An 11,893-nucleotide genomic window follows, 5' to 3' on the forward strand; every position below is an offset into this window, starting at 1 on the left:
TGGGATTAAAGGCGTGCGCCACCACCGCCCGGCTGAGATGGGTTTTTGTTTTTAAAACGTTGTTTCATGCTGCCCAGGCTGGGCTCAAACTTGTGGAGTTGAGGTTGACCTTCAACTCCTATTCCTTCTGCCTCCACCTCCCGAGTGCTGGGATTACAGGCCTGCTACATTTCGCTCAGCTGAGAAAATTTTAATTCATAAATTTAATTGTCTTGACTTCAGGAAAAGGAACACCAAACAGTAAGCTATACACTTCAAGCTCTTTTATTTATTTATTTGCTCCACAGAGGCAGATGGGTTAAACCTATCATTTGGACCCACATCTCATTAAATGGCTTTGGTTTTCAGCTGTTCCCCTAGTTTTTAGGTACACATTCAAAAGCGTCTTTTTAATCTTAAGAGACACATTAAGACAATTGAATCAAAACCTTCCTGTAGCCTGAAGGTAGAGAGGGCCTGGAGTTGGTTCAGGAGACTTTCTGGGTCAGGCTGATGTGTTTAACTTCACAGAGCCTCTTGTAATAGATGGCTAGACCAATTTCATCATCTGTCTGAATCTGTTTTTTTGATAGTTTTGTTTCTGCCACTCTTGAAGTTTTGTGATGGAAACGGAAGGCTAGAAAGGAAGACACTAGAAGGCTTGGTAAGGTCAGGGTTAAGTTCCTGTCCTCCCTATATTGCTGGAGAAAACACTGGGCTTGGAGACCCACACCTATAATCCCAGCACTCAGGAGGCTGTGGCAGGAGGATCACAAGTTCAAGGCCAGCACAGGTGAGTTTTTGTCTCCAAACAAAAACTGGAAGGCAGAGGCAAGTGGGTCTCTGTGAGTTAAGAGGCTAGCCTGGTCTACACAGTGAATTCCAGGCTAACCAGGGCTACATAGACCCTGTTTAAAGAAAGAAAAAAAAACCCGAACAACAACAAAAAAACAGATTAACAAACAAAAACTGAAAGCGAACAATAAAAAAAAAACCCCTCAAAGTTGAGGTGGAGGCACTGAAGAGTTAGTGCTCTTTCCCTCAAATCTCTCACCACCCCAAGTTTTAAATTTGGTCCTTGGGAAAAGTTATTGCTTGGTCTGCTTTGCTGTGTTTTCAATACCAGATTAGCCTGGAGACCTTGTTTCTACTATGACCACTGGGTGCAGAATTTAGCCCAGGTGGGCTTTCTTTCACAGATATAATGCTCATAAGATACAATTCCGAGTTGTATCTTATGCCCCAGTACAGTGCTCATGTTTCCACAAACTTGAATGGAACTCACATAGGAGCCCGTTTCTTTCAAAAACAGGACTTGACCCTGGCATTTTTCTGAAAGGGTAGGGGATCTGGTACCTGGGGAGGTGGTTATTTTATGGGATGCGCCACTGTAGACACGAGTTCTCTTTACCTCATGTCTTAGGGTTCTGTTGTAATAAAAGACTTTGTCTGAAAGGAACACAGGGAGGAAAGGATTTATTACAACTTAAGTTGTAGTCTATCAGGAGGGGAAGCCAGAGCAGGAACTCGAACCAGAGGCCAAGGAAGAATGCTGCTTACTGGCTTGCCCAGTTTGCTTTCTTACACACCACAGGACTACCTGCCCAGGGGTGGCGTCACCCACAGTGAGGTTGCCACCTACATTTATCATCAATCAGGTAGATGTCCCACAAGCTTACTGATAGATAGGCCAGCCAATGTGTTGGGTGCACTTTCCAAATCGAGGGCCCCGTCTTCTCAGGTGACACTGGTTTGTGTCGAATTGACAGAAAAACCTAACCAGCCACCTCCTCAATGTACTAGTATAATAGAGACCGCCACCTAAGACCTTGTGCTGATTTAAGGGCTTAGGAACCTTCTAGCTAGATGCTTGTCTGTTGGGGAATATTATTTTCAGGTGTGTGACTTTTGTTTACACTACATTTGTTTAACTCTGTGAACTGTGTTACTGTGCCTGAAAACTGATGGTCCTAATAAAGAAATAAAAGGCCAATAGCGAGGCAGGAGCAAGGGTAGGTGGGACTGGCAAGCAGAGAGGATAAACAGAAGGAGAACTCTGGGAGGAGAGCACAAGGAGAGGAGGACACCAGCGGCCAGCCACCTAGCTACCCAGCAAGCCACGGTGGGTAAAGAAAGGTAAACAGAGAAAGATAAAAGCCTAGACACAAAAGATAGTCAGGATACTTTAAGTTAAGAAAAGCTGGCAAGAAATAAGCCAAGCAAAGGCCGGGCATTTTTAATTAAGAATAAGCCTCCATATGTGATTTATTTGGGAGCTGGGTGCTGCCCACCCCCCAAAAAAGCCAAAAGAGTAAAACATCCTATAACACTTGTCTGTCTGGTTGCTTACAGAGGGACCCAGATACATACTTCTACTTTTATTTGTAGATGTAACATGAATGTTGGTACGTAGACAGATTAAGTGTGCATAATATACACATAAACATAAACACATGTATGTAGCCTCAGACACATGGTTTTGGTAGTCAAATCCATGGGCGCTTCATCTATCTCTGTCTGCCTCTTCTTGACTTGGATTATGGAATTTGGAAAATACCTTGAGAATAACCAATATAGTCTCCAGCTGAAATGCAAAGATGCTTGCTTAAACATTTCAAAAGGAGTGCATTTTGGAGGAGGCATGCCTCGGAACCATTCGGAAGGTTACTGACCCTCATGTGCACGGCTTTGCGGTAGCGGAGTATAGATGTAGGTAGGAGTTGGTCGCTCAGGGAGCTTGTTCTCTACAGGAGGGACTTGAGTGGAATAGCATGAAGTAGCAAGGGTCTAGTGTGGTGGAGGGACTTGTTGGAGCCCAAGTTGTAAAGAAGACACACATTCTGGATGTCCTTCTATTGTGATAGTGGAAACAGTAGCTGTGGGGATCATTATAGGTGAAAGAAACAGTTCTCTTAAGCAGTTTATTTTTTTAACATTCTGTATCTGTCTGTGTCTAAGAGTGTGCCACAGTGCTCTCTCAGATTGTCAGATTGTCCTCTGACCTCTGTTAGCATGCGGTCATATATACATACCCACCCCGTACACACATAAAACAAATGTTAAAGCAAGATCCATTTCTGAGCCTTGGGTTTTTTTATCGGTAAAGTGGACTCAAATAGTCCTGCTTTGTGGGATTCTTATGGGGACTAATACTTGGTTGTCATGAGCAGGGTCCAGTGAGCAGGAGGAACAGATGCTGATTGGTTTATTGTGCTGATTCTACTGAACGGTGGGTAAAGTTGTGCTGTCTGGTGTACCAAGCCTTTCTCTCAACATTGGAAACTCCGAATATTTCAGGAGAAGTATGTTGTTCCTTTGGAGTTCTCTTTTAGGTGATCAGTTCTATATATTTGCAGATTGTTGGTAGCTTTGCCCTCTACGATGTTGACAGTATTTGGAGACATTTTTGGGTATCACTAGGGGAATTACCAAATAGGAGAGCCCAAGAAACTGCTAATACCCTGCAATAATGTACAGGATGGACCTCACAGTCAAGAATTATACTGTATATTAGTAGCAATTCTACTGAAATGTCAGTACTGGGGTTTTAAAAACTCTGAGACATTAATAATTAAAGCTTTTGTGTTATATTGCAAATTCTTGAGAGTAATAGCAGGTATTATTAGAACTGCCTGAGGAATTAGACATGGCAGTATTTATCTCTGTAACCTGTCATAGAGAAGGATGCAGAGGAAAACCCTGGGTTTCAGAAGTAGATGAGACTTAGGTCATGCCAAGCCCTGGGACTTCAGACAGAGAAGTTGATATGTTAAATAAAATTGCCCTTTTTCTGTGCATAGAAGTTTAAATAATGAGAAGAAATTGGCCTCCAAAGAAAGGTGGTTCTGGAATGGTTCCAGTTAACTCTTCAGATACACCTGGTATGGTGGCACTCAGAACCCCAGCACTCAGAAATGGAGCCAGGAGGTTAGAGGGGTCAAAGGCCAGCCTGGGTTTCTTGGTGAATTTTAGGTCAGTTAGGCCAACGTATCTCAACCTGTAGGTGGAAACTTCATGGAAGTAGGGGTCAAACGTCCCTTTCACAGGGGTTGCCTAAAACCATTGGAAAGCACAGATATTTACATTATGGTTCATAACTAGCAAAATTACTGTCCTGAAGTAGCAACGAAAATAAGGTTGGGGGTCACCACAACATGTGGAACTGTAAAGGGTTGCAGCATTAGGAAGGTTAACAACCACTGAATTAAGCGAAGTAGCTGGAACTTGTCTAAAAATACCAAAAAAGCTAAGCCAGACCCAAAAAGAGGAACATGGGATGTACTCACTCATATTTGGTTTCTAGCCATAAATAAAGGACATTGAGCTTATAATTCATGTTCCTAGAGAAGCTAAATAAGAAGGTGAATCCAAAGACAAACATATAGGCATCCTCCTGAATATTAACCTTCATCAGGCGATGAAAGGAGACAGAGACAGAGACCCAAATTGGAGCACCGGACAGAAATCTCAAGGTCCAAATCAGGAGCAGAAGGAGAGGGAGCACAAGCAAGGAACTCAGGACCGCGAGGGGTGCACCCACACACTGAGACAATGGGGATGTTCTATCGGGAACTCACCAAGGCCAGCTGGACTGGGTCTGAAAAAGCATGGGATAAAACCGGACTCGCTGAATATAGCGGACAATGAGGACTGCTGAGAACTCAAGAACAATGGCAATGGGTTTCTGATCCTACTGCACATACTGGCTTTGTGGGAGCCTAGGCAGTTTGGATGCTCACCTTACTAGACCTGGATAGAGGTGGGCGATCCTTGGGCTTCCCACAGGTCAGGGAACCCTGATTGCTCTTCGAGCTGATGAGGGAGGGGGACTTGATCGAGGGAGGGGGAGGGAAATGGGAGGCGGTGGTGGGGAGGAGGCAGAAATCCTTAATAAATAAATAAATTTATTAAAAAAATAAAAATACCAAAAAAGCAAAAGCAATGAAAGTATAACTATACTCAACTTATATTTCACTTTTGAACACAACCAGTTATACTGTCTCATTGTATTCTTCGCTTCAAAGAAGAAGTGATATTTCTGTTGTTGTTTCTGTCATTTTATTGAAAGTAAGATAGCCAGGATAGTTAAGTGAGGTGATGGGTTTAAGTGTTCAGCCAGCTCCAGCCAGCCTGAGGGGCTTCTTTTCCTGTTATACACTTGGATGTTCTTCATTGGCATGATACAGTACCTGTTCCAGCTTTCTCCCCCCCTCCCCCACAGCGTTTCTCTGTATAGCCCTGGCTGTCCTGGAAGTCACTTTGTAGACCAGGCTGGGCTCGAACTAAGGGAGATCTGCCTGCCTCTGAACGCTGGAATTACTATGTATACCATTACATCCTGCTTGTCCAGGGGTCTTTACCTCTGGATCTCACAAGGGCTTAACGAGTTGGTCTAAATGAGTTCTGTGTGATGTGGGGGCTAAGTAGAGAAAGCCTCATGAAAGGTAATTGTCGAATCTCCCAAACGATGCACTTGGTTTGGATAAAATTGATAAGTGTAGGTCTGATAAGATTGCTGCTACCAGGCTGCTCATATGTCCAGCTTCGGAGTCCTCTTCTGGAAAGTTAGAAGAGTTGCTTGGGCCGGTGGGAATGCTATACATGGCTTAAGCAGACATTCTGAAATGGGAAGGTTAAACAGTTTTAATCAAAAGAACCCTTTAAGATGTGCCGAGGAAATGCTACATGTGGTTCTTTGAGAAGGAAAACAGTTTTTGATTAGCAGACACATTTAGGGGATAGCTGCTTGTAAACGAGATCTTCTAAAAGGAAGGCGAACCTATATATTTTTTTTCATTATGATTTGATAATTGGAATTGTTAATAGACAACAGGATTGGAGTGAGCCGGATGACAGATAATGACATGTAGAGGTTGCATGTTGTCCTGTTAATTAGTGCTTCTGTTGGTTGTTAATATGTGCTCCTAGGTGGTGATCCTTGGCTGCCCCAAACAAGACATACCAAACATGTCAAGAATCTGAACGGCCTGTTTTCTGTTCTTGCTTAGATGCTATAAGAACTGTATTTGGTTGGGAGTATGCACCATCTTGTTTTTTTTAACTAAATCTTTCTTTTTGAGATCATTGTAGGTTCATTAACAATTGTAATAAATAGAAGATTCTTGTACTACTTTCCTAATGGGACCATCTGTTCAAACCGTCATACCGATAGTGTCACAACCAGGGTATGCGCACTGACATGGGGAGCTATAGAATGTCTTCATGGCTGTAAAACTTCCTCTTATTACCTGGTTTTCATATGTCCATACAGACCATCCCAGAGCTTTTGGCCTGGTATGAGAATGACACCCCTTCATATGAACCAGGGTCTGAATTTGGTACCAGAGCTTGTGGGACAGGCCAGTCATTCACACAGTAGCTACTTTGCGGACCTCAAGAGTGTGAGATTCTCTACTACCACCAATTAAAAAAGGGTGGGGGGGAGTTATGAGAATTCTTAATGGATGAGAACTAGACGGGGCTTCCCCCCACCCAGCCCCCACCCCTGTACTGTTCATGAGGTGGGGTTTCTGAGGCACATAGACCAAGATCTGAGGTATAGTTGACTGGTCTAGGAACCCCATCGGTCTTGCTAGCTGAGACCCATCAAGGAGCTAATAACGCCCCAGTTTTTAAAAGACTTAGATTCCTTCATGCCGATTGCATGGTTCACTGAGACTTGGAACCAAAGAACATCATGACAAGTGGTGGGACAGTCAACTGGATGGCTTTGGTTTGGTCAGAAGCTGCCCAGTGGCCGTCACACCTGAGGTTCATGGTGGCAGCTAGCTGAACTTTTGCCGTCGGCCTTGGCAGCACCTGGGCAGCACCATGGCCGACAGCACCTCTTGTACAAAGTGAAGCTGACTTGTCACACAGAAGCTTTGATCTCAACAGACTGTCGGCAGAAGATGACCGGCCTTGAGATGTTTCTCTGCCCCAGGGGGCCCTTGCCAGTGTAGTCATTGGTATAGATGGAAGGGTCTGAGGCCTAGCTGCTGTGCAGTACTTGGTAATCAAACCTCTGCCTCTGCAGCCCTGCCTCGCTGACATAATCTACACGAGGTAGGCAGTTCCCAGTCAGTGGAATGGCTACCATTCTCCCTTCTCCACTCTTGAGTGCTGTGAAACCATTTGAGAAGACAATCCTGCCTTCCCCTGAAGCCACTGAGACTCCTTCGGCTTCTTGCAAAGAATATTTTTACTGCCTTGAATGATACCCACATCCTTCCTCATGAGATTTATCCTCCTGGCTCCCAGTTCACTATATTGTACACTTGAGAGTGTATTCTTCTCCTTACCTACCTGACCTGACATCATGCTGCCCCTTCCCCAGGAAACTAACAAATCAGAGGGAAAGGGGAAATTGCTGGTTGCCCCTTTGTGCTCACATCTATTTGTCTCCTTTCATTCCTTCTACTCTATTCTCTCTTCCCAGTTTCATCGTTCAGAACTGTTATATAAACTGGTGTGGTGATGTAAGCCTTTAGTCCCAAAACTCAGGAGGTAGGACTCTTGTGAGTTCAAGGCCAGCCTGGTCCACAAAGCAAATTCCAGGACAGCCAGAGCTGTTACAGAGAAAGTCTGTCTTGAAAAACCAAAAAAAATAAAATATATAAAAAAGGTTTATGAATGAAATTATAGAGTATACAGGCTACATGCTTCATTCAGCAACAACCTCTCAGGGGTTTCTTTTTGATACAACAGTGTTATATGCAAAGTTCATATCTTAGAATCTTTATTAGAATTGAGTTACTAAAATCAAAAATCATGATGCTTTGAGTTTGTTGGGTTGTATTCATTATCCTTGGCAGCATACAGCTTGTGGATTGTAGCATGACTGTTAAGTTTTTTAATCAAGTTTGATACTTTTTAAAAAAATTCCTAAAATGGGCAGTGTTAAGGGCGCACCTTTAATCCTAGCACTTCAGGAGCAGAGGCAGGCTTGATCTCTTGAGTTCAAGGCCAGCCAGGTCTACAAGAGCAAGTTCCAGGATAGCAGGACTGTTTTACAGAAAAACCCTGTCTTGAAAAACAAAAAACCAAACAAAAATTCCTGAGTACAAAAATGAAATGAAAGTATCCCTCTCTCGTTCTCATTTTAAAATTACTTTTGAAGAACATCTGGCTCACTCCTAATTTTGAACTATTCTACACAGTTGAAAGATGGTAGGGTTTGTTTTTTTGTTTGTTTTTTTTTTGTTGTTGTTGTTGTTCTCACGTGTGGGTATTTTTCTTTTCTGCATGTATGTCTGTGTATTGTATGCATGCCTGGTGCCCTCGGAGGGCAAAAAAGGGCATCAGATCTGGAACTGGAGTTACAAATGGTTGTGAATATTTATGTGGGTGCTAGAAATTGAACCAAAGTCCCCGGAAGAGCAGCCAGTGCTCCTAACCACTGAGCCATCGCTCTAGTCCCATGTAGACTAGATTTTATGAAGACTCAGTCTTTTTTTTTTTCTGGTTGCATGCTAGTTGCCTCTTTCATTCTTTTAAGGCGATGCCAGGTTCTTTCAGTCTGGGCACCATTTTATATTCTCATCAGCAATGTTTCTCACTGGCAATTGAAATGCTTTTATTTTAGTCATTATGGGCCATGCTTATTATGTAGTCATTTTTCATTGTATTAATTTGCATATGCCACCATATACCTAATGTTTTCTGTGAAATGTCTTTTCATGCCATTGCCCATTTTAAAATATAATTGTTTGTGTGTATTCTTGAGATTTCTGGATATAGCTCAGTTATGGAGCATTTGCCCTGAATATTTGAGGTTCTGGTCTTCAGCACTCACCCCCCCCCCACCCCGCATCTATGGTTGTAGAAACGGGGGAGGGGGTGGACTAGGTCTTAATTTCAGTGAGTTTCTCTTGCTTTAATTTAATTTCTGCTTGTATTTTTATTTCATTCTCCAGTTTTGGGTTTGTTTTGCTTTTTTTCCCCTAGCTTCTTGAGGTGGAGTTTTGAGAAAGATGTCTCTTTTTCTAATAAAAGCATGTAGTACACAAAAAATGTACCATACAATAGTACTTTAGCTGTATCCCACACATTTTGGTATATTTTTGTTTTCTTTCAGTTTAGTGTGATTTAAAATTTTTCCTTTGACCTATGGATTTCATTAGCATGACCTATTCATTAGCATGTTTTGATTTCCTAGTGTTTGGATTATTTTTTGCTTTCTTTGTGATACTGATTTTGACTTTATTATGGTATGAGGATATCGCTATGATTTCAACTCTTAAATATGTTGAATTTTAAGTCTATTTTGGTATTACTTTTGTGGTCACTTAGAACAAATGTATATTCTGCTGTTGTTGGTAGACTTTCTGTTGATAAGAGTCTATACAGTGGTAGGTCAGTGTTAGTTGGGACACACCTTGGCCAGGAATGCTTAGCTGTGCATAGCCTTGGCCCTCTAAATTTTGATCTCATTTTACCCCTTTTCCCAATGTAGCCACATGAATAAATCTCCTTTTCTGCTGTCCCTTTTAATTTGACTCTTTTGGCTCAGTTTTGTTTTTTGAGGCAGGGTTTCACTGTAGCCCTGGCTGTGCTGAAACTCACAGATCCACCTGCCTCTGCCTCCAAGTGCTGGCATTAAAGGTGTGCACCACAACCACCTGGCTAATTTGGCTCTTTTAAGTGGCTTATTGAGGATGGGTGGGTGGACTTGATTTGGGTAACAACTGTGACCCCGCTCCCACATTCAGTGACAAAGGTATTATAATACTTGTGTCCAGGTATCCCTTCCAGCCCAGACCTATGCCACTCCAAGGCCATACCACGTGAGCACTGCACCGTCAGAAAGGGAAGGGTACAGGAAGACATTTTGAGAGATAGCACATTCATGGAACTTTCAGTATTTTCTTGAAATCATTGTTTTATGAGTCATTATTGTTGGTCTCTTACTTAATTTGCAAACTAAATATAGATATATAATATATAGAGGAAAAATCTATTACATTCAGAACTCAGCACCGCCTAGGTGTTTTTACACTGATTTCCCCATGGCTGTGGAAGATTTCTCTGTTCTTGAACTAAGGCTTCTATTTTAGAAATAACCCTTTTGTTAAAATTAGTAAACTCACCATACCTTTCAAAACGGAATGAATAGATCTGAATTTTGTCAGATTCTTTTCACACTAGGCTATTTGTGTGATCAGTGCTGTGGTGATCTAGATGTTCTTGTGTTTCATCGACAGCATTTCTTTCTACTAGAAAAGAGACATTTCCCGCCAAGCTGACTAAGATGCATCCTTAGTCCCAATAGGTAACTTAAAAAATACAGATGATGTTTGTGCATCTCTTTACTTAGGTGTTATTTGGGGGTTTTGATCTGCTTTCATTAAATGAGATTAGCTTGTACTTTAACTTATTTTTGAAAATTAATGTTCATTATTGTCTTGCTGGAGCCCTCTTTATATGTTCTTTTTTGTACTTTGGAAGATGCAATTTGCCAATTTATTTTTCTTTGAATGTTGAAAAGTGTCCAAGGCCTTCACCACTGTTCTTCAATATTGGTACCTTTTCTCCTTCTCTTTGCTTTGTATCTTTTTATGTCTTCTGTTTTGTTTTGGGTGCTAGCTTCATTAGAAGTGTAGTGATGGAGACTGGTTTGTTGTAAAAGCTCTCAGTCCTCGGGGAGCTTGGCGCTAGCTTCCTGGTGAAGTGCTTGTGAGCATGACTGCGCAAGTGTGATCCCAGCATCCAGAACCAGGGCTGTTGGGTTTAGTTCTTTCATTTTATCTTATTTTATTTATCTGGCTTTTCTTTATTTTATTTCTTTGGTTTTCATATAAGAAAATAAAAATACACACAAAATTTGCATGTGTGAGACAAAAGTTGTGGTTTCATTTTTATGTTATAAAAGTAATAGTACTTTGGGGAAATTCTTATTGGTCAAAATGTAAATAATTGGTGTAGATTGCACACCTTAATTCGAAGACTACAGAACATCCCCCATTTCCCAGATTTTTCGATAGTGCTGTATTTTCTTAACCATTTCTTTTTGTTGTTGATGTTGAAAATGTTTCTTTTTTTTTTTTTTTTCTGAGTGTATTATGGTTGTTTTGTATGCATGCCTGCTACCTAGGGAGGCCAGAAGAGGGCATTGGATTCCCTGGACCTGGAGTCACAGACAGCTATGAGCTGCCAGGTGGGGTTGGGAATTGAACCCAGGTCCTCTGTGGGAGCAGTCCGTGCTCTTAACTGTTGAGCCATCTCTCCAGCTCTTCTTTCCCATTTCAGAGCTCTCAGTTCATCTTGTTTCTTGCTTTTCCTTCTTCTAATTTATAAAATTTTCGAATGGTAACTTTTGCTATAGCAAACACTCCATCTACTTTCCTGATTTGTGTCTCTGTTGAGGATATTCTGTTTTGTTCTGTAGCTTTTCCTTTGTCTGTTTACAATCTAGGGAAAATGTCATTTTCTTTAAGAATTTTGCAGGTCAAGAAATTATAAAATGTTATCTCATGTATAAAGGAAATATTTTTTCTAAGTAATTATATACATCTCTTAACTGAGAATTGAGTGTGTGTAGTTTCTTCCTAACTTTACTTAACCATTTATTGTCTTGTTTTCCCGTTATTTTCTAAAGAACTTGAAATCACATTGAATATGTTCCTTTTAACCCTTCTTTTAATATAGTTTGAAGATTTTTTTCTGCAGTTGAATATTCCTTTAAATTTTCTTCTCTTCCCATTTTTAAAAGAAACGTCTTTATCGAGTAGCCCAGGCTGACTTGGAACTCTTCTTCCTGCCTCAGCCTCCTGAGTTCTGAGATTATAATCACATCCTGCAGGTGATGCTTTAAAACATTCTTCATAACTGAAAAATTGGATGAAATCATTTTTAAACTTTTAAATTATGTGAAAAAGTATTTGGATTTTATGTGAAATTTTATGCATTAAAAAAA

At 41.3% G+C, this 11,893-nt stretch overlaps 1 protein-coding gene across 1 annotated transcript in view; it reads left to right on the top strand.

The window, feature by feature from the left end:
- Rcl1 (RNA terminal phosphate cyclase like 1) overlaps positions 1-11,893 on the top strand; it is a 46,697-nt gene that overhangs the window by 947 nt on the left and 33,857 nt on the right. The gene's annotated exons all lie outside the window — the stretch shown is intronic.

Source organism: Microtus ochrogaster, chromosome 8 (genome assembly GCF_000317375.1).
Source record: "Microtus ochrogaster isolate Prairie Vole_2 chromosome 8, MicOch1.0, whole genome shotgun sequence".
Classification (NCBI taxonomy): Eukaryota; Metazoa; Chordata; class Mammalia; order Rodentia; family Cricetidae; genus Microtus; species Microtus ochrogaster.